The sequence below is a fragment of the Ambystoma mexicanum genome, chromosome 2p (assembly GCF_040938575.1).
Source record: "Ambystoma mexicanum isolate Mex_15411 chromosome 2p, UKY_AmexF1_1, whole genome shotgun sequence".
NCBI lineage: Eukaryota > Metazoa > Chordata > Amphibia > Caudata > Ambystomatidae > Ambystoma > Ambystoma mexicanum.
The window spans coordinates 1,259,579,010-1,259,601,393 of NC_090923.1; the positions used below are offsets into that span (position 1 = coordinate 1,259,579,010).

Here is a 22,384-nt window from a genome sequence, read left to right on the forward strand (position 1 = left end):
TGCAAACCTGGCGAGTTTGCTGCGGGTGCTCATACGGTGTGTGGGTGCGAGGAGGCACACGCCCCTATGATGGGGGCCTTTCCCTCAGCACCAGGGCCCGATTGCTTGTCGGCGTGAGGGACGGGAGCGTGACTCGGGTGTCCCAGGGAGCGGGGGTGGGAGACGGGAGGAGGCACACGCCCTGGGATCAGGGGCTCTACCCTCCGTTCGTACTGTTCGTCTCCGGTGGTGGCCTCTGGTTCAATATCCTCAGCCACTCGGGTTCCACTGTCCTGCGCCGGTGTGGCCTTTGGAGTCTGTCTGGATTGTGCCTGTGAACTTTCAGGGGCTAGGAGAGGCCCGGGTCAGGCTTGTAGGTGCGGGGCCCCGTCCGAAGTGTTGCCTGGCTGGTGAGGGAGTTCCGCGCCAAGCTCTGCAGCGCGGGGGGGACGATTCTCTGCTGGATGGGGGGTGGTAAGAGATTTCGCGTCCTGCAGGTCCGGGATGCCCCTCCGTTGACGGGGTGGGGTGGCGTTGCCGGCAGTCTCTGTACTCAGAAAAGGGGGAGCCCTCCGGGGGGCCCTGGAAAGCGCGCGTGTAGTGCGGGCGGGAGACACTCACCCGACCTGGCGATAGCCGGTCCGCGAGGTTCCCGAAAGCTCTCCTGCGATCTGGAGGGGGGGCAGCGGTCGACTGAGGTGATGCTTCGGAGTGCGGGAGGCCGAGTAGGCCGTACGCGAGTTCGCGCAACTTCGGCGCCCGAGGAAGTGCTGCGTAGGAGGCCCGAAGGGGGCGGCTCTTGTCGGGGCGATTTCGCAGGAGAAATCGCTCCGATTTTCGTCGGAGTTTCGCCCAGAAGTCGGGGGCCAGGTCCAGGGGGCTCCGTCCGTCGTTGTTGCTCGGGTGGGGGGGCCAAAAGTGGGGGCTCAAGGCACTTTTGGGGGTTAGGGGAGCGGAGCTCACACGGAGGAGTTCTGCATCTGTGCGCCCCCTGGCGGCCGATAAGTCTTTATTTTTTAATACATCTTTTTTAATGAAGATTGAAATTGTATGTTCATACATATTACACGACAACACAATACATTTTGTGCCAAATTCAACACTAATGCCTCGGGAGCCGTTTACTTGTGAGTCCTATTGACTGAATGAACAGCCCCACCACCTTCAATTTCTTGACTTGTACTTTTAGAAGTGGCACGCTGCTTTTGTTTTTTTATCCCATTCTACCAAACTCGGTATTATCACTTTTCCCCCTTGTTGTGCACTCCAGCGTAAACTGCTTTAAGGTGCTATTTGCAAACATCGCTCTGAACTACAGCTTTACTTGCTTCTAGGCCTTAATCTTTAATTGTGGCTGAGCAGTGTACTCCGGATTTGGCTGCTTTTAGTTGGTTGATTCTTTTTTGATTTCTGTAACTTTCAAACAGTCCCATTGTGAATTACCATTGTCGCAATGTGCTGCAGTGCAGGGAAACTTAAAAGTAATGGTAGGGAGAGGACGAGGGAGAGGGAGGGGGGTTGTGGGTGGTGGAAAGGAGGGAGGGAGGGAGGGAGGAGAGAGAGACAGAGAGAGAGAAAACAAAGAAAATATGGTATTCGGGGGCTATGTATTTGCATGGAAAAGATTTTAGGCTTTTAATCAAGGGGAAAGGGGCTCTGTGGCTGGTATCTCAGCCTGTTGATGCTTTGTTGAGTTGCTTGGAACATGCAAGTAAGGAGACCTGAAGCACTCCCGACCAGGTTGCATGTCTCCAAGTTACTGAAATCCCACAGACCTCCTCCCTGTGCCACAAAGTTCTGGGCACTGAGCTCTGCAGTTGTTTCCCACAGGTCGCCAAGTGCCCCAGATTTACTTTCTCATAGTTGCTAGTTACTGCTACCCCACCTCAACCACTATATTTCCCCCAGATACTTGCTACTGTGGAGTAAGCAGGGCTAAGAGAGAGGGAGAGGGGGTGTGCCTATGCAAAACATCTGCCAGTAAGCTTCCTGGGAGGTCATTCCATCTCACCAGCTGACACCTGGGCAGTGGCAGGTAATTTGGAGAACAGACATATTCGGACAGGCCACAGAGCAAAGGCTGGGCCGTTGATTGAGGATCCATTTAGCCATGTCTCCCTAAGTTACCGTGGTCCAGAAAAATTCCACCCTCAGCTCTTATAGAGAGGTCCTTGGCCGATCGTGGCCGATCAGGGCAGTGAAGGGTCAGGGGTGACTGCACACTGCCTCACTTTTTCACTGCTTTCTACAGCGGTAATGCCTTTGCAGAAGGGGCCTGTACAAGTGATGTTGTCCTGCGCTATGGGAAAGTGACATTTATCCACTGACATTAACCAAATTACTTGCGCTGTTCAATGCACATACATGCATAGAAATCATGTTATGTTTTTTTGGGGAAGGTCTAGAGGGTCCTGCTGATGATTTATTAAGCTGTCTGCTACTCTTGCTTTTACAGAGTCTTCCCTGCCCAGGCATGTTTAAGTCATACTGTATGTCCCTCCATTACAATGAAAACTCTGTTGAAAGCACAGAGGTACATAGGAATGGATCTGTTAAGAAATGAAACAAAAAGCCTGGAAAAATGTGGAAACGGGTAGGATTTGGACTTACAATTAACTAACAGTTAGATGTGCTATCCCTTGACCCACTGACCCCCTTTCCTTTTGTGTAATCCTTTTTTTCTCAGTAGGGTTTTCCAAAGTGGATTTCATATAAAAGATCCTAGACCTGCATTCTGTGGCACACATGCCTCATATCTCGTTGCTCTTGATAAACTCACATCATCTCTCACCAATATAAGCTGTAAAAGATTTTCAGGGCTTAGCCAAGCAAACTAGACGCGGGTCGAAGGTTGAGCAATCCTTTAATCAGCAGCAAAGTTAACATTGAAATCAGCCTCAGAATCTCTTAAAGGATGGTCCAATATCTGTTGCTGGCAGCGCGCAATGGGGCAGCCTGGGTGCTGACACCTTAAGCCATCTCCTGTTCTTGCCTTGTCCTTGATCCAGCCATGGGCCCACATACACTCAGAGGTACAGAGTGTTTCTCATGTCTATGGGTCTTCTGTGATGCTCTTACGCTTGCATCACACAGCCATCGTGATGGGGAGGGGGTGTCGATTTGCAAGCACCCTTGAGCATGAATCTTTTTATCTTTAAATATAATTGGCATTAAACCAAACCCTTTAGGACCAGATCAATACAGCAGCAAAGAATGCTGATGAATTGCTGTTTGCCGCTTAATCCCATAACATCCGACATCTAAATGGGGTTTGGTCAAATGTTTGCCATAACAAATGTCCTTATGTCAAAGAGCAGAAAGTCCAGAGGTCCTAATCAATGGTTTGGTTGGCTCTCCCTTTGCGCTTGCCTTAAGGCGTCAGCACCAGAGGCTGCCCGATTGCGCCCTGCAAGCAACCAGTGTTGGCCCATCCTTTAAGAGATTCTGAGGCTGATTTCAATGTTATTTTTGCTGCTGATTTAAGGATTGCTCAACCTTCAGCCCACGTCTAGTTTCCTTGGCTATGCCCTTGACATCTTTTACAGCTTGTATTGGTGGGAGATGATGTGAGTTTATCAAGAGCAACGGGATATGAGGCATGTGGGCCATAAAAAACAGGTCTAGGATCATTTTTATAAGAAAGTCTCTTTAAGTAGGGAACTTTGGACAACCCTGCTGAGAGCGAAAGGATTACACAAAAGGTAGGGGGGTCAGTGGGTCAAGGGATAGCACATCTGACTGTGAATCAGTTTATTGTAAGTCCAAATCCTACCTGTTTCAACATGTTTCCAGGCTTTTTGTTTCATTTCTTAACTGAACTTAACTTCCTATGTACCTCAGCAAAACATGTACTAATATTGGAATGAAAATGGGAAAATTGAATTGGCCCCTGCTTCAAAGGATGACACGCACATTCGTAAAGCATTCACTATTTTTGGCACACGACAGGACAGAAACTTTCTTAATCTGCAAGTCTTTATTTTTTAATACATCTTTTTTAATGAAGATTGAAATTGTATGTTCATACATATTACACGACAACACAATACATTTTGCGCCAAATTCAACACTAATGCCTCGGGAGCCGTTTACTTGTGAGTCCTATTGACTGAATGAACAGCCCCACCACCTTCAATTTCTTGACTTGTACTTTTAGAAGTGGCACGCTGCTTTTGTTTTTTTATCCCATTCTACCAAACTCGGTATTATCACTTTTCCCCCTTGTTGTGCACTCCAGCGTAAACTGCTTTAAGGTGCTATTTGCAAACATCGCTCTGAACTACCGCTTTACTTGCTTCTAGGCCTTAATCTTTAATTGTGGCTGAGCAGTGTACTCCGGATTTGGCTGCTTTTAGTTGGTTGATTCTTTTTTGATTTCTGTAACTTTCAAACAGTCCCATTGTGAATTACCATTGTCGCAATGTGCTGCAGTGCAGGGAAATTTAAAAGTAATGGTAGGGAGAGGACGAGGGAGAGGGAGGGGGGTTGTGGGTGGTGGAAGGGAGGGAGGGAGGGAGGAGAGAGAGACAGAGAGAGAGAAAACAAAGAAAATATGGTATTCGGGGGCTATGTGTTTGCATGGAAAAGATTTTAGGCTTTTAATCAAGTGGAAAGGGGGTCTGTGGCTGGTATCTCAGCCTGTTGATGCTTTGTTGAGTTGCTTGGAACATGCAAGGAAGGAGCCCTGAAGCACTCCCGACCAGGTTGCATGTCTCCAAGTTACTGAAATACCACAGACCTCCTCCCTGTGCCACAAAGTTCTGGGCACTGAGCTCTGCAGTTGTTTCCCACAGGTCGCCAAGTGCCCCAGATTTACTTTCTCATAGTTGCTAGTTACTGCTACCCCACCTCGACCACTATATTTTCCCCAGATACTTGCTACTGTGGAGTAAGCAGGGCTAAGAGAGAGGGAGAGGGGGTGTGCCTATGCAAATCATCTGCCAGTATGCTTCCTGGGAGGTCATTCCATCTCACAAGCTGACACCTGGGCAGTGGCAGGTAATTTGGAGAACAGACATATTCGGACAGGCCACAGAGCAAAGGCTGGGCCGTTGATTGAGGATCCATTTAGCCATGTCTCCCTAAGTTACCGAGGTCCAGAAAAATTCCACCCTCAGCTCTTATAGAGAGGTCCTTGGCCGATCGTGGCTGATCAGGGCAGTGAAGGGTCAGGGGTGACTGCACACTGCCTCACTTTTTCACTGCTTTCTACAGCGGTAATGCCTTTGCAGAAGGGGCCTGTACAAGTGATGTTGTCCTGCGCTATGGGAAAGTGACATTTATCCACTGACATTAACCAAATTACTTGCGCTGTTCAACGCACATACATGCAGAGAAATAATTTTATATTTTTTGGGGAAGGTGTAGAGGGTTCTGCTGATGATTCTTTTAAGCTGTCTGCTACTCTTGCTTTTACATAGAGTCTTTCCTGCCCAGGAATGTTTTACGGCCTACTGTATGTCCCTCCCTTACAACGAAAAATCTGTTGAAAGCACAGGGGTACATAGGAATGGATCTGTTAAAAAATGAAACAGAAAGCCTGGAACATGTCGGAACTGGTAGTGTTTGGATTTAGCACATTTGACTGTGAGTCAGTTTATTGTATCAGTTGACCCACTGACCCCCTTACCTCCTGTGTAATACTTTTGCTCTCGGTAGGGTTGTCCAAAGTTCCCTTCTTAAAGTGGCTTTCTTATAAAAAATACTAGACCTGCTTTTTGTGGCACACAAGCCTCATATCCCGTTGCAGTTGATAAACTCACATCATCTCCCACCAGTACAAGCTGTAAAGGAATTCCAGGGCTTATCCAAACAAACTAGACGTGGGTCAAGGTTGAGCAATCCTTAAATCAGCAGCAAAGTTAAAATTGAAATCAGCCTCAGAATCTTTTAAAGGACGGTCCAACATCTGTTGCTTACAGGGCTCAATCGGACACCCTCTGGTGCTGACGCCTTACCCACCTCCTGTTCTTGCCTTGTCCTTGATACAGCCATGGGCCCACATACACTCAGAGGTACAGAGTTTTTCTCATGTCTATGGGTCTATTGTGATGCTCTCAGGCTTGCATCACCCAGCCATTGTGATGGGGAGGGGGTGAAATTTTTACAAGCACCCGGGAGCATTAATCTTTCTATCTTTAAATATAATTGGCATTAAACTAAAACCCTTAAGGACCAGATCAATACAGCAGCAAAGAATGCTTATTCATTGTTGTTTGCCTCTTCATTTCATACCACCCGATATCTAAATGGTGTTTGGACTTTCTGCCCTCTGACATAAGGACATTTGGAATGGCAAACCTTTGACCTGAGATCCTAATGAATGGTTTGATTGACTCTCCCTTTGCGCTTGCTTCTGCAACACATGTACTAATATTGGAATGATAATGGGAAAATTAAATTGGCCCCTGCTCTAAAGGATGACACGCACATTCGTAAAGCATTCACTATTTTTGGCACATGACAGGACAGAAACTTTCTTAATTTGCAAGTCTTTATTTTTTAATAGATCTTTTTTAATGAAGATTGAAATTGTATGTTCATTCATATTACACGACAACACAATACATTTTGCGCCAAATTCAACACTAATGCCTCAGGAGCCTTTTACTTGTGAATCCTCTTGACTGAATGAACAGCCACGTCCCCTTGAATTTCTTGACTTGTACTTTTAGAAGTGGCATGCTTCTTTTGTTTTTTTTATCCCATTCTACCAAACTCAGTATTATCACTTTCCCCCTTGTTCTGCACTCCAGCGTAAACTGCTTTGAGGTGATATTTGCAAAGATCGCTCTGAACTACAGCTTTACTTGCTTCTGGGCCTTAATCTTTAATTGGAGCTGAGCAGTGTACTCCGGACGTGGCTGCTTATAGTTGGTTGATTTCTTTTTTGATTTCTGTAACTTTCAAACAGTCCCATTGTGAAATACCATTGTCACAATGTGCTGCAGTGCATGAAAACTTAAAATTAATGGGAGGATTGAGGGAGAGGGAGAGGGGGAAGAGAGAGGGCGGGAGGGTGGGAAGGAGTGAGTGAGTGAGGGAGGGAGGGAGGGAAGGAGGGAGGGAGGAGAGAGACAGAGAGAGAGAAAACAAAGAAAATATGGTATTTGGTGGCTATGTATTTGCATGGAAAAGATTTTAGGCTTTTAATCAAGGGGAAAGGGGCTCTGTGGCTGGTATCTCAGCCTGTTGATGCTTTGTTGAGTTGCTTGGAACATGCAAGGAAGGAGACCTGAAGCACTCCCGACCAGGTTGCATGTCTCCAAGTTACTGAAATCCCACAGACCTCCTCCCTGTGCCACAAAGTTCTGGGCACTGAGCTCTGCAGTTGTTTCCCACAGGTCGCCAAGTGCCCCAGATTTACTTTCTCATAGTTGCTAGTTACTGCTACCCCACCTCGACCACTATATTTTCCCCAGATACTTGCTACTGTGGAGTAAGCAGGGCTAAGAGAGAGGGAGAGGGGGTGTGCCTATGCAAATCATCTGCCAGTATGCTTCCTGGGAGGTCATTCCATCTCACCAGCTGACACCTGGGCAGTGGCAGGTAATTTGGAGAACAGACATATACGGACAGGCCACAGAGCAAAGGCTGAGCCGTTGATTGAGGATCCCTCTAGCCATGTCTCCGTAAGTTACCGAGGTCCAGAAAATTCCACCCTCAGCTCTCATAGAGAGGTCCTTGGCCGATCGTGGCCGATCAGGGCCGTGAAGGGTCAGGGGTGACTGCACACTGCCTCACTTTTTCACTGCTTTCTACAGCGGTAATGCCTTTGCAGAAGGGGCCTGTACAAGTGATGTTGTCCTGCGCTATGGGAAAGTGACATTTATCCACTGACATTAACCAAATTACTTGCGCTGTTCAACGCACATACATGCAGAGAAATAATTTTATATTTTTTGGGGAAGGTGTAGAGGGTTCTGCTGATGATTCTTTTAAGCTGTCTGCTACTCTTGCTTTTACATAGAGTCTTTCCTGCCCAGGAATGTTTTACGGCCTACTGTATGTCCCTCCCTTACAACGAAAAATGTGTTGAAAGCACAGAGGTACATAGGAATGGATCTGTTAAAAAATGAAACAGAAAGCCTGGAACATGTCGGAACTGGTAGTGTTTGGACTTAGCACATTTGACTGTGAGTCAGTTTATTGTATCAGTTGACCCACTGACCCCCTTACCTCCTGTGTAATACTTTTGCTCTCGGTAGGGTTGTCCAAAGTTCCCTTCTTAAAGTGGCTTTCTTATAAAAAATACTAGACCTGCTTTTTGTGGCACACAAGCCTCATATCCCGTTGCAGTTGATAAACTCACATCATCTCCCACCAGTACAAGCTGTAAAGGAATTCCAGGGCTTATCCAAACAAACTAGACGTGGGTCAAGGTTGAGCAATCCTTAAATCAGCAGCAAAGTTCAAATTGAAATCAGCCTCAGAATCTTTTAAAGGACGGTCCAACATCTGTTGCTTACAGGGCTCAATCGGACACCCTCTGGTGCTGACGCCTTACCCACCTCCTGTTCTTGCCTTGTCCTTGATACAGCCATGGGCCCACATACACTCAGAGGTACAGAGTTTTTCTCATGTCTATGGGTCTATTGTGATGCTCTCAGGCTTGCATCACCCAGCCATTGTGATGGGGAGGGGGTGTCATTTTGCAAGCACCCTGGAGCATTAATCTTTCTATCTTTAAATATAATTGCCATTAAACTAAAACCCTTAAGGACCAGATCAATACAGCAGCAACGAATGCTTATTCATTGTTGTTTGCCTCTTCATTTCATACCACCCGATATCTAAATGGTGTTTGGACTTTCTGCCCTCTGACATAAGGACATTTGGAATGGCAAACCTTTGACCTGAGATCCTAATGAATGGTTTGATTGACTCTCCCTTTGCGCTTGCTTCTGCAACACATGTACTAATATTGGAATGATAATGGGAAAATTAAATTGGCCCCTGCTCTAAAGGATGACACGCACATTCGTAAAGCATTCACTATTTTTGGCACATGACAGGACAGAAACTTTCTTAATTTGCAAGTCTTTATTTTTTAATAGATCTTTTTTAATGAAGATTGAAATTGTATGTTCATTCATATTACACGACAACACAATACATTTTGCGCCAAATTCAACACTAATGCCTCAGGAGCCTTTTACTTGTGAATCCTCTTGACTGAATGAACAGCCACGTCCCCTTGAATTTCTTGACTTGTACATTTAGAAGTGGCATGCTTCTTTTGTTTTTTTTTATCCCATTCTACCAAACTCAGTATTATCACTTTCCCCCTTGTTCTGCACTCCAGCGTAAACTGCTTTGAGGTGATATTTGCAAAGATCGCTCTGAACTACAGCTTTACTTGCTTCTGGGCCTTAATCTTTAATTGGGGCTGAGCAGTGTACTCCGGACGTGGCTGCTTATAGTTGGTTGATTTCTTTTTTGATTTCTGTAACTTTCAAACAGTCCCATTGTGAAATACCATTGTCACAATGTGCTGCAGTGCATGAAAACTTAAAATTAATGGGAGGATTGAGGGAGAGGGAGAGGGGGGAAGAGAGAGGGCGGGAGGGTGTTAAGGAGTGAGTGAGTGAGGGAGGGAGGGAGGGAGGGAAGGAGGGAAGGAGGAGAGAGACAGAGAGAGAAAACAAAGAAAATATGGTATTTGGTGGCTATGTATTTGCATGGAAAAGATTTTAGGCTTTTAATCAAGGGGAAAGGGGCTCTGTGGCTGGTATCTCAGCCTGTTGATGCTTTGTTGAGTTGCTTGGAACATGCAAGTAAGGAGACCTGAAGCACTCCCGACCAGGTTGCATGTCTCCAAGTTACTGAAATCCCACAGACCTCCTCCCTGTGCCACAAAGTTCTGGGCACTGAGCTCTGCAGTTGTTTCCCACAGGTCGCCAAGTGCCCCAGATTTACTTTCTCATAGTTGCTAGTTACTGCTACCCCACCTCAACCACTATATTTCCCCCAGATACTTGCTACTGTGGAGTAAGCAGGGCTAAGAGAGAGGGAGAGGGGGTGTGCCTATGCAAAACATCTGCCAGTAAGCTTCCTGGGAGGTCATTCCATCTCACCAGCTGACACCTGGGCAGTGGCAGGTAATTTGGAGAACAGACAGATTCGGACAGGCCACAGAGCAAAGGCTGGGCCGTTGATTGAGGATCCATTTAGCCATGTCTCCCTAAGTTACCGTGGTCCAGAAAAATTCCACCCTCAGCTCTTATAGAGAGGTCCTTGGCCGATCGTGGCCGATCAGGGCAGTGAAGGGTCAGGGGTGACTGCACACTGCCTCACTTTTTCACTGCTTTCTACAGCGGTAATGCCTTTGCAGAAGGGGCCTGTACAAGTGATGTTGTCCTGCGCTATGGGAAAGTGACATTTATCCACTGACATTAACCAAATTACTTGCGCTGTTCAATGCACATACATGCATAGAAATCATGTTATGTTTTTTTGGGGAAGGTCTAGAGGGTCCTGCTGATGATTTATTAAGCTGTCTGCTACTCTTGCTTTTACAGAGTCTTCCCTGCCCAGGCATGTTTAAGTCATACTGTATGTCCCTCCATTACAATGAAAACTCTGTTGAAAGCACAGAGGTACATAGGAATGGATCTGTTAAGAAATGAAACAAAAAGCCTGGAAAAATGTGGAAACGGGTAGGATTTGGACTTACAATTAACTAACAGTTAGATGTGCTATCCCTTGACCCACTGACCCCCTTTCCTTTTGTGTAATCCTTTTTTTCTCAGTAGGGTTTTCCAAAGTGGATTTCATATAAAAGATCCTAGACCTGCATTCTGTGGCACACATGCCTCATATCTCGTTGCTCTTGATAAACTCACATCATCTCTCACCAATATAAGCTGTAAAAGATTTTCAGGGCTTAGCCAAGCAAACTAGACGCGGGTCGAAGGTTGAGCAATCCTTTAATCAGCAGCAAAGTTAACATTGAAATCAGCCTCAGAATCTCTTAAAGGATGGTCCAATATCTGTTGCTGGCAGCGCGCAATGGGGCAGCCTGGGTGCTGACACCTTAAGCCATCTCCTGTTCTTGCCTTGTCCTTGATCCAGCCATGGGCCCACATACACTCAGAGGTACAGAGTGTTTCTCATGTCTATGGGTCTTCTGTGATGCTCTTACGCTTGCATCACACAGCCATCGTGATGGGGAGGGGGTGTCGATTTGCAAGCACCCTTGAGCATGAATCTTTTTATCTTTAAATATAATTGGCATTAAACCAAACCCTTTAGGACCAGATCAATACAGCAGCAAAGAATGCTGATGAATTGCTGTTTGCCGCTTAATCCCATAACATCCGACATCTAAATGGGGTTTGGTCAAATGTTTGCCATAACAAATGTCCTTATGTCAAAGAGCAGAAAGTCCAGAGGTCCTAATCAATGGTTTGGTTGGCTCTCCCTTTGCGCTTGCCTTAAGGCGTCAGCACCAGAGGCTGCCCGATTGCGCCCTGCAAGCAACCAGTGTTGGCCCATCCTTTAAGAGATTCTGAGGCTGATTTCAATGTTATTTTTGCTGCTGATTTAAGGATTGCTCAACCTTCAGCCCACGTCTAGTTTCCTTGGCTATGCCCTTGACATCTTTTACAGCTTGTATTGGTGGGAGATGATGTGAGTTTATCAAGAGCAACGGGATATGAGGCATGTGGGCCATAAAAAACAGGTCTAGGATCATTTTTATAAGAAAGTCTCTTTAAGTAGGGAACTTTGGACAACCCTGCTGAGAGCGAAAGGATTACACAAAAGGTAGGGGGGTCAGTGGGTCAAGGGATAGCACATCTGACTGTGAATCAGTTTATTGTAAGTCCAAATCCTACCTGTTTCAACATGTTTCCAGGCTTTTTGTTTCATTTCTTAACTGAACTTAACTTCCTATGTACCTCAGCAAAACATGTACTAATATTGGAATGAAAATGGGAAAATTGAATTGGCCCCTGCTTCAAAGGATGACACGCACATTCGTAAAGCATTCACTATTTTTGGCACACGACAGGACAGAAACTTTCTTAATCTGCAAGTCTTTATTTTTTAATACATCTTTTTTAATGAAGATTGAAATTGTATGTTCATACATATTACACGACAACACAATACATTTTGCGCCAAATTCAACACTAATGCCTCGGGAGCCGTTTACTTGTGAGTCCTATTGACTGAATGAACAGCCCCACCACCTTCAATTTCTTGACTTGTACTTTTAGAAGTGGCACGCTGCTTTTGTTTTTTTATCCCATTCTACCAAACTCGGTATTATCACTTTTCCCCCTTGTTGTGCACTCCAGCGTAAACTGCTTTAAGGTGCTATTTGCAAACATCGCTCTGAACTACCGCTTTACTTGCTTCTAGGCCTTAATCTTTAATTGTGGCTGAGCAGTGTACTCCGGATTTGGCTGCTTTTAGTTGGTTGATTCTTTTTTGATTTCTGTAACTTTCAAACAGTCCCATTGTGAATTACCATTGTCGCAATGTGCTGCAGTGCAGGGAAATTTAAAAGTAATGGTAGGGAGAGGACGAGGGAGAGGGAGGGGGGTTGTGGGTGGTGGAAGGGAGGGAGGGAGGGAGGAGAGAGAGACAGAGAGAGAGAAAACAAAGAAAATATGGTATTCGGGGGCTATGTGTTTGCATGGAAAAGATTTTAGGCTTTTAATCAAGTGGAAAAGGGGGTCTGTGGCTGGTATCTCAGCCTGTTGATGCTTTGTTGAGTTGCTTGGAACATGCAAGGAAGGAGCCCTGAAGCACTCCCGACCAGGTTGCATGTCTCCAAGTTACTGAAATACCACAGACCTCCTCCCTGTGCCACAAAGTTCTGGGCACTGAGCTCTGCAGTTGTTTCCCACAGGTCGCCAAGTGCCCCAGATTTACTTTCTCATAGTTGCTAGTTACTGCTACCCCACCTCGACCACTATATTTTCCCCAGATACTTGCTACTGTGGAGTAAGCAGGGCTAAGAGAGAGGGAGAGGGGGTGTGCCTATGCAAATCATCTGCCAGTATGCTTCCTGGGAGGTCATTCCATCTCACAAGCTGACACCTGGGCAGTGGCAGGTAATTTGGAGAACAGACATATTCGGACAGGCCACAGAGCAAAGGCTGGGCCGTTGATTGAGGATCCATTTAGCCATGTCTCCCTAAGTTACCGAGGTCCAGAAAAATTCCACCCTCAGCTCTTATAGAGAGGTCCTTGGCCGATCGTGGCTGATCAGGGCAGTGAAGGGTCAGGGGTGACTGCACACTGCCTCACTTTTTCACTGCTTTCTACAGCGGTAATGCCTTTGCAGAAGGGGCCTGTACAAGTGATGTTGTCCTGCGCTATGGGAAAGTGACATTTATCCACTGACATTAACCAAATTACTTGCGCTGTTCAACGCACATACATGCAGAGAAATAATTTTATATTTTTTGGGGAAGGTGTAGAGGGTTCTGCTGATGATTCTTTTAAGCTGTCTGCTACTCTTGCTTTTACATAGAGTCTTTCCTGCCCAGGAATGTTTTACGGCCTACTGTATGTCCCTCCCTTACAACAAAAAATCTGTTGAAAGCACAGGGGTACATAGGAATGGATCTGTTAAAAAATGAAACAGAAAGCCTGGAACATGTCGGAACTGGTAGTGTTTGGATTTAGCACATTTGACTGTGAGTCAGTTTATTGTATCAGTTGACCCACTGACCCCCTTACCTCCTGTGTAATACTTTTGCTCTCGGTAGGGTTGTCCAAAGTTCCCTTCTTAAAGTGGCTTTCTTATAAAAAATACTAGACCTGCTTTTTGTGGCACACAAGCCTCATATCCCGTTGCAGTTGATAAACTCACATCATCTCCCACCAGTACAAGCTGTAAAGGAATTCCAGGGCTTATCCAAACAAACTAGACGTGGGTCAAGGTTGAGCAATCCTTAAATCAGCAGCAAAGTTAAAATTGAAATCAGCCTCAGAATCTTTTAAAGGACGGTCCAACATCTGTTGCTTACAGGGCTCAATCGGACACCCTCTGGTGCTGACGCCTTACCCACCTCCTGTTCTTGCCTTGTCCTTGATACAGCCATGGGCCCACATACACTCAGAGGTACAGAGTTTTTCTCATGTCTATGGGTCTATTGTGATGCTCTCAGGCTTGCATCACCCAGCCATTGTGATAGGGAGGGGGTGAAATTTTTACAAGCACCCGGGAGCATTAATCTTTCTATCTTTAAATATAATTGGCATTAAACTAAAACCCTTAAGGACCAGATCAATACAGCAGCAAAGAATGCTTATTCATTGTTGTTTGCCTCTTCATTTCATACCACCCGATATCTAAATGGTGTTTGGACTTTCTGCCCTCTGACATAAGGACATTTGGAATGGCAAACCTTTGACCTGAGATCCTAATGAATGGTTTGATTGACTCTCCCTTTGCGCTTGCTTCTGCAACACATGTACTAATATTGGAATGATAATGGGAAAATTAAATTGGCCCCTGCTCTAAAGGATGACACGCACATTCGTAAAGCATTCACTATTTTTGGCACATGACAGGACAGAAACTTTCTTAATTTGCAAGTCTTTATTTTTTAATAGATCTTTTTTAATGAAGATTGAAATTGTATGTTCATTCATATTACACGACAACACAATACATTTTGCGCCAAATTCAACACTAATGCCTCAGGAGCCTTTTACTTGTGAATCCTCTTGACTGAATGAACAGCCACGTCCCCTTGAATTTCTTGACTTGTACTTTTAGAAGTGGCATGCTTCTTTTGTTTTTTTTATCCCATTCTACCAAACTCAGTATTATCACTTTCCCCCTTGTTCTGCACTCCAGCGTAAACTGCTTTGAGGTGATATTTGCAAAGATCGCTCTGAACTACAGCTTTACTTGCTTCTGGGCCTTAATCTTTAATTGGAGCTGAGCAGTGTACTCCGGACGTGGCTGCTTATAGTTGGTTGATTTCTTTTTTGATTTCTGTAACTTTCAAACAGTCCCATTGTGAAATACCATTGTCACAATGTGCTGCAGTGCATGAAAACTTAAAATTAATGGGAGGATTGAGGGAGAGGGAGAGGGGGAAGAGAGAGGGCGGGAGGGTGGGAAGGAGTGAGTGAGTGAGGGAGGGAGGGAGGGAAGGAGGGAGGGAGGAGAGAGACAGAGAGAGAGAAAACAAAGAAAATATGGTATTTGGTGGCTATGTATTTGCATGGAAAAGATTTTAGGCTTTTAATCAAGGGGAAAGGGGCTCTGTGGCTGGTATCTCAGCCTGTTGATGCTTTGTTGAGTTGCTTGGAACATGCAAGGAAGGAGACCTGAAGCACTCCCGACCAGGTTGCATGTCTCCAAGTTACTGAAATCCCACAGACCTCCTCCCTGTGCCACAAAGTTCTGGGCACTGAGCTCTGCAGTTGTTTCCCACAGGTCGCCAAGTGCCCCAGATTTACTTTCTCATAGTTGCTAGTTACTGCTACCCCACCTCGACCACTATATTTTCCCCAGATACTTGCTACTGTGGAGTAAGCAGGGCTAAGAGAGAGGGAGAGGGGGTGTGCCTATGCAAATCATCTGCCAGTATGCTTCCTGGGAGGTCATTCCATCTCACCAGCTGACACCTGGGCAGTGGCAGGTAATTTGGAGAACAGACATATACGGACAGGCCACAGAGCAAAGGCTGAGCCGTTGATTGAGGATCCCTCTAGCCATGTCTCCGTAAGTTACCGAGGTCCAGAAAATTCCACCCTCAGCTCTCATAGAGAGGTCCTTGGCCGATCGTGGCCGATCAGGGCCGTGAAGGGTCAGGGGTGACTGCACACTGCCTCACTTTTTCACTGCTTTCTACAGCGGTAATGCCTTTGCAGAAGGGGCCTGTACAAGTGATGTTGTCCTGCGCTATGGGAAAGTGACATTTATCCACTGACATTAACCAAATTACTTGCGCTGTTCAACGCACATACATGCAGAGAAATAATTTTATATTTTTTGGGGAAGGTGTAGAGGGTTCTGCTGATGATTCTTTTAAGCTGTCTGCTACTCTTGCTTTTACATAGAGTCTTTCCTGCCCAGGAATGTTTTACGGCCTACTGTATGTCCCTCCCTTACAACGAAAAATGTGTTGAAAGCACAGAGGTACATAGGAATGGATCTGTTAAAAAATGAAACAGAAAGCCTGGAACATGTCGGAACTGGTAGTGTTTGGACTTAGCACATTTGACTGTGAGTCAGTTTATTGTATCAGTTGACCCACTGACCCCCTTACCTCCTGTGTAATACTTTTGCTCTCGGTAGGGTTGTCCAAAGTTCCCTTCTTAAAGTGGCTTTCTTATAAAAAATACTAGACCTGCTTTTTGTGGCACACAAGCCTCATATCCCGTTGCAGTTGATAAACTCACATCATCTCCCACCAGTACAAGCTGTAAAGGAATTCCAGGGCTTATCCAAACAAACTAGACGTGGGTCAAGGTTGAGCAATCCTTAAATCAGCAGCAAAGTTCAAATTGAAATCAGCCTCAGAATCTTTTAAAGGACGGTCCAACATCTGTTGCTTACAGGGCTGCTTACAGGGCTCAATCGGACACCCTCTGGTGCTGACGCCTTACCCACCTCCTGTTCTTGCCTTGTCCTTGATACAGCCATGGGCCCACATACACTCAGAGGTACAGAGTTTTTCTCATGTCTATGGGTCTATTGTGATGCTCTCAGGCTTGCATCACCCAGCCATTGTGATGGGGAGGGGGTGTCATTTTGCAAGCACCCTGGAGCATTAATCTTTCTATCTTTAAATATAATTGCCATTAAACTAAAACCCTTAAGGACCAGATCAATACAGCAGCAACGAATGCTTATTCATTGTTGTTTGCCTCTTCATTTCATACCACCCGATATCTAAATGGTGTTTGGACTTTCTGCCCTCTGACATAAGGACATTTGGAATGGCAAACCTTTGACCTGAGATCCTAATGAATGGTTTGATTGACTCTCCCTTTGCGCTTGCTTCTGCAACACATGTACTAATATTGGAATGATAATGGGAAAATTAAATTGGCCCCTGCTCTAAAGGATGACACGCACATTCGTAAAGCATTCACTATTTTTGGCACATGACAGGACAGAAACTTTCTTAATTTGCAAGTCTTTATTTTTTAATAGATCTTTTTTAATGAAGATTGAAATTGTATGTTCATTCATATTACACGACAACACAATACATTTTGCGCCAAATTCAACACTAATGCCTCAGGAGCCTTTTACTTGTGAATCCTCTTGACTGAATGAACAGCCACGTCCCCTTGAATTTCTTGACTTGTACATTTAGAAGTGGCATGCTTCTTTTGTTTTTTTTTATCCCATTCTACCAAACTCAGTATTATCACTTTCCCCCTTGTTCTGCACTCCAGCGTAAACTGCTTTGAGGTGATATTTGCAAAGATCGCTCTGAACTACAGCTTTACTTGCTTCTGGGCCTTAATCTTTAATTGGGGCTGAGCAGTGTACTCCGGACGTGGCTGCTTATAGTTGGTTGATTTCTTTTTTGATTTCTGTAACTTGCAAACAGTCCCATTGTGAAATACCATTGTCACAATGTGCTGCAGTGCATGAAAACTTAAAATTAATGGGAGGATTGAGGGAGAGGGAGAGGGGGGAAGAGAGAGGGCGGGAGGGTGTTAAGGAGTGAGTGAGTGAGGGAGGGAGGGAGGGAGGGAGGGAGGGAGGGAAGGAGGGAAGGAGGAGAGAGACAGAGAGAGAAAACAAAGAAAATATGGTATTTGGTGGCTATGTATTTGCATGGAAAAGATTTTAGGCTTTTAATCAAGGGGAAAGGGGCTCTGTGGCTGGTATCTCAGCCTGTTGGATCTTTGTTGAGTTGCTTGGAACATGCAAGGAAGGAGACCTGAAGCACTCCCGACCAGGTTGCATTTCTCCAAGTTACTGAAATCCCACAGACCTCCTCCCTGTGCCACAAAGTTCTGGGCACTGAGCTCTGCAGTTGTTTCCCACAGGTCGCCAAGTGCCCCAGATTTACTTTCTCATAGTTGCTAGTTACTGCTACCCCACCTCGACCACTATATTTTCCCCAGATACTTGCTACTGTGGAGTAAGCAGGGCTAAGAGAGAGGGAGAGGCGGTGTGCCTATGCAAATCATCTGCCAGTATGCTTCCTGGGAGGTCATTCCATCTCACCAGCTGACACCTGGGCAGTGGCAGGTAATTTGGAGAACAGACATATACGGACAGGCCACAAAGCAAAGGCTGAGCCATTGATTGAGGATCCCTCTAGCCATGTCTCCGTAAGTTACCGAGGTCCAGAAAATTCCACCCTCAGCTCTCATAGAGAGGTCCTTGGCCGATCGTGGCCGATCAGGGCAGTGAAGGGTCAGGGGTGATTGCACACTGCCTCACTTTTTCACTGCTTTCTACAGCGGTAATGCCTTTGCAGAAGGGGCCTGTACAAGTGATGTTGTCCTGCGCTATGGGAAAGTGACATTTATCCACTGACATTAACCAAATTACTTGCGCTATTCAATGCACATACATGCATAGAAATCATGTTATGTTTTTTTGGGGAAGGTCTAGAGGGTCCTGCTGATGATTTATTAAGCTGTCTGCTACTCTTGCTTTTACATAGTCTTCCCTGCCCAGGCATGTTTAAGTCATACTGTATGTCCCTCCATTACAATGAAAACTCTGTTGAAAGCACAGAGGTACATAGGAATGGATCTGTTAAGAAATGAAACAAAAAGCCTGGAAAAATGTGGAAACGGGTAGGATTTGGACTTACAATTAACTAACAGTTAGATGTGCTATCCCTTGACCCACTGACCCCCTTTCCTTTTGTGTAATCCTTTTTTTCTCAGTAGGGTTTTCCAAAGTGGATTTCATATAAAAGATCCTAGACCTGCATTCTGTGGCACACATGCCTCATATCCCGTTGCTCTCGATAAACTCACATCATCTCTCACCAATATAAGCTGTAAAAGATTTTCAGGGCTAAGCCAAGCAAACTAGACGCGGTTCGAAGGTTGAGCAATCCTTTAATCAGCAGCAAAGTTAACATTGAAATCAGCCTCAGAATCTCTTAAAGGATGGTCCAATATCTGTTGCTGGCAGCGCGCAATGGGGCAGCCTGGGTGCTGACACCTTAAGCCATCTCCTGTTCTTGCCTTGTCCTTGATCCAGCCATGGGCCCACATACACTCAGAGGTACAGAGTGTTTCTCATGTCTATGGGTCTTCTGTGATGCTCTTACGCTTGCATCACACAGCCATCGTGATGGGGAGGGGGTGTCGATTTGCAAGCACCCTTGAGCATGAATCTTTTTATCTTTAAATATAATTGGCATTAAACCAAACCCTTTAGGACCAGATCAATACAGCAGCAAAGAATGCTGATGAATTGCTGTTTGCCGCTTAATCCCATAACATCCGACATCTAAATGGGGTTTGGTCAAATGTTTGCCATAACAAATGTCCTTATGTCAAAGAGCAGAAAGTCCAGAGGTCCTAATCAATGGTTTGGTTGGCTCTCCCTTTGCGCTTGCCTTAAGGCGTCAGCACCAGAGGCTGCCCGATTGCGCCCTGCAAGCAACCAGTGTTGGCCCATCCTTTAAGAGATTCTGAGGCTGATTTCAATGTTATTTTTGCTGCTGATTTAAGGATTGCTCAACCTTCAGCCCATGTCTAGTTTCCTTGGCTATGCCCTTGACATCTTTTACAGCTTGTATTGGTGGGAGATGATGTGAGTTTATCAAGAGCAACAGGATATGAGGCATGTGGGCCATAAAAAACAGGTCTAGGATCATTTTTATAAGAAAGTCTCTTTAAGTAGGGAACTTTGGACAACCCTGCTGAGAGCGAAAGGATTACACAAAAGGTAGGGGGGTCAGTGGGTCAAGGGATAGCACATCTGACTGTGAATCAGTTTATTGTAAGTCCAAATCCTACCTGTTTCAACATGTTTCCAGGCTTTTTGTTTCATTTCTTAACTGAACTTAACTTCCTATGTACCTCAGCAAAACATGTACTAATATTGGAATGAAAATGGGAAAATTGAATTGGCCCCTGCTTCAAAGGATGACACGCACATTCGTAAAGCATTCACTATTTTTGGCACACGACAGGACAGAAACTTTCTTAATCTGCAAGTCTTTATTTTTTTTTTTTTTAAATTTAACTTTATTGGTTTTAAACAGCAAAGGTGAATCATGAGCAAGAAGCAAATTCAAACATACATAGGAACCATATATCGCTACTGCATCTTCTCCCAGCTCAGATTCAAATAGCGTAACTACAAAGACAATACAGTCAAGCGTGTGTCCACTCCGGACGAGTGAACTATGTAACTCCCCTTCCTTCCCTCCCTCCCTCCCTCCCCTTTTGTTGCTCATAACACTTCCGTGGCGTGATGGCTGCTATAGTCTGAAGAAACTTGCGACGCGGCAACATCTGATAGTCGTTGTCTTTGTGAATCATGAATCGTTGGTAGCATGATCGGATGTGTGACAGGCACGGACCTCTGGACGATAAGGATCTCATTTTTCATACATCGTGGAAGGCAGTTGGTGAATGCATTTATTGGCTAGGTGTTGGGTGGGCGTTCGGTCTTGACATGTAATGGCTTGCGAAGTCACCCCACGCTTCTTCGTGTTTCGCGGCCTTGTCGTGCAGGGCCGCCGTTATCTTCTCCATTGTGTAGATATTGGTGGCAACTTTCAGCCAATCTGTCTCGTTTGGCAGCCGTGGGGATTTCCATTTTATAACTAGGGCCGCCCTAGCCGCTAGAAGGAGGGGGGATACCAGACCTTTCACATGGATCAATTCGTCATCGTCCTCCTCAAGACCGAACAACGTGAGTAGGGGGGAGGGTTCTCTGTCTATGCCATCTAGTCGCTTGATCCACCCTAGAACCTCCTGCCAGTAAATGCGCACTTTAGGGCACCCCCACCACATGTGCCAATAGTCTGCTTTCGCTCCGCAATGGCGCCAGCATCTGGGATCGGAGGTTTGGAACATCTTTGAAAGCCGAAGCGGATCATACTGCCAACGGTGGAGTAGCTTTACAGCGTGCAGTTTGTATTGAGTAGCAATAGACACTCTGGCGGGCGTGTGGCATATCCTGTCCCAGGCCTGTTGGTCGAACTCTCTGCCGAAATCTTTTTCCCACCTTCCTTTGAGGCGGAGGATCGGGGAATGGTCTTTGGTGATCAGAGCTCGATACATCCTGGATATCAACCCTTTGGTCGCAGTGGTCGTGTCTAAGATTATTTCGAAGGGCGTTAGGTCTCTGCGCGTGGTGGCTTTCCATTCCTCCCTTGACAGCACCCCTTTCAGCCGTAGGTACAGGAAGATCGGGATCGGGTGAATTTGGAGGGCGTCTTCCAGATCCGAAATTGGTATGAATTTCTCTTTCCTCCACAGCTGACCGACTCTTTCTAGGCCTGCGTCAAACCAGGCTTGATACCTGGCGTGTTCAGGGATCTTCTCACGGATGCCAGGTGACCAGAGGTGGCTCAGGGGTGAGGGCCATGTTGTAACTCCTGTCATAGCCTTACCCTTCTTCCAGATGTTCCACATGGCGCCCAGTATCGGGTGTTCACGTAATGGTTTTACGAGCTTGTTCCTGGGGACCCATAGCCATTCTGCGAGGGTGACATTGCGGAGAAAGTCATTGTCCAGCTGGACCCACTGGAGGTCCTTCCTGTCTCTTAGGTGTGGGACCAGGATCCTCAATTGTGTTGCCTGATAATATATTTCTATATCTGGAAGACCTACGCCTCCGAGCTCCTTCGGTAGTATCAGGACATCGTACGCTATTCGTGGTTTTCTGCCATCCCAGAGGAAGTCGAGTATGGTTTTCTTAACCTGTCTGAAGAAGTGTTCTGGGATCGTGACTGGAAGGGCCTGAAACGGATACAGAAAGCGTGGGAGGCTTACCATCTTGATAGCGTTCAAGCGTCCCATCCAGGAGATTGTGAGCGGCTTCCATTTCAGTAGGTCAGTCTTTAGGGCAGCTAGGAGCTGGGGGAAGTTCGCCTCGTAGAGCTGCGTAAGATCTCTTGTTATATTGATCCCCAGATAGCGCAGCGTTGATTCCTGTATGGTCAGGCCGAGGTGTGCCAACTCCCTTTGTTGTTCAGGGGAGGGTACGTTAAGCGGGAAGAGGATGGACTTAGACCTATTGATTTTGAAACCAGATAGTGTTCCGTATTCTTCGATGAGCTGGATCGCCCTCGGGACTGACGACAGGGGGTTGAGTACATGCAGCAGGATGTCATCCGCATACAGGGCCAACTTGTATTCCCTTCCGTTCACTCGGATACCTTCCACAGCAGAGTCCGCCCGGAGAGCTCTGGCTAGTGGTTCTAGGGACAGCGCAAAGAGTATCGCCGAGAGGGGGCATCCTTGTCTCGTTCCTCTGGTTAGT

At 46.0% G+C, this 22,384-nt stretch overlaps 4 non-coding genes across 4 annotated transcripts; all 4 read left to right on the plus strand.

The window, feature by feature from the left end:
* Nucleotides 1-6,326: 6,326 nt before the first annotated feature.
* Nucleotides 6,327-6,433, plus strand: LOC138568590 (U6 spliceosomal RNA). The gene has a single exon (XR_011302912.1). It is a non-coding gene; the product is annotated as a U6 spliceosomal RNA (small nuclear RNA).
* Nucleotides 6,434-8,874: 2,441 nt separating this feature from the next.
* LOC138568591 (U6 spliceosomal RNA) lies at nt 8,875-8,981 on the plus strand. The gene has a single exon (XR_011302913.1). It is a non-coding gene; the product is annotated as a U6 spliceosomal RNA (small nuclear RNA).
* Nucleotides 8,982-14,392: 5,411 nt separating this feature from the next.
* On the plus strand, nt 14,393-14,499 carry LOC138568592 (U6 spliceosomal RNA). The gene has a single exon (XR_011302914.1). It is a non-coding gene; the product is annotated as a U6 spliceosomal RNA (small nuclear RNA).
* A 2,453-nt stretch (nt 14,500-16,952) lies between these two features.
* On the plus strand, nt 16,953-17,059 carry LOC138568593 (U6 spliceosomal RNA). Its single transcript, XR_011302915.1, has one exon. It is a non-coding gene; the product is annotated as a U6 spliceosomal RNA (small nuclear RNA).
* Nucleotides 17,060-22,384: the final 5,325 nt, after the last annotated feature.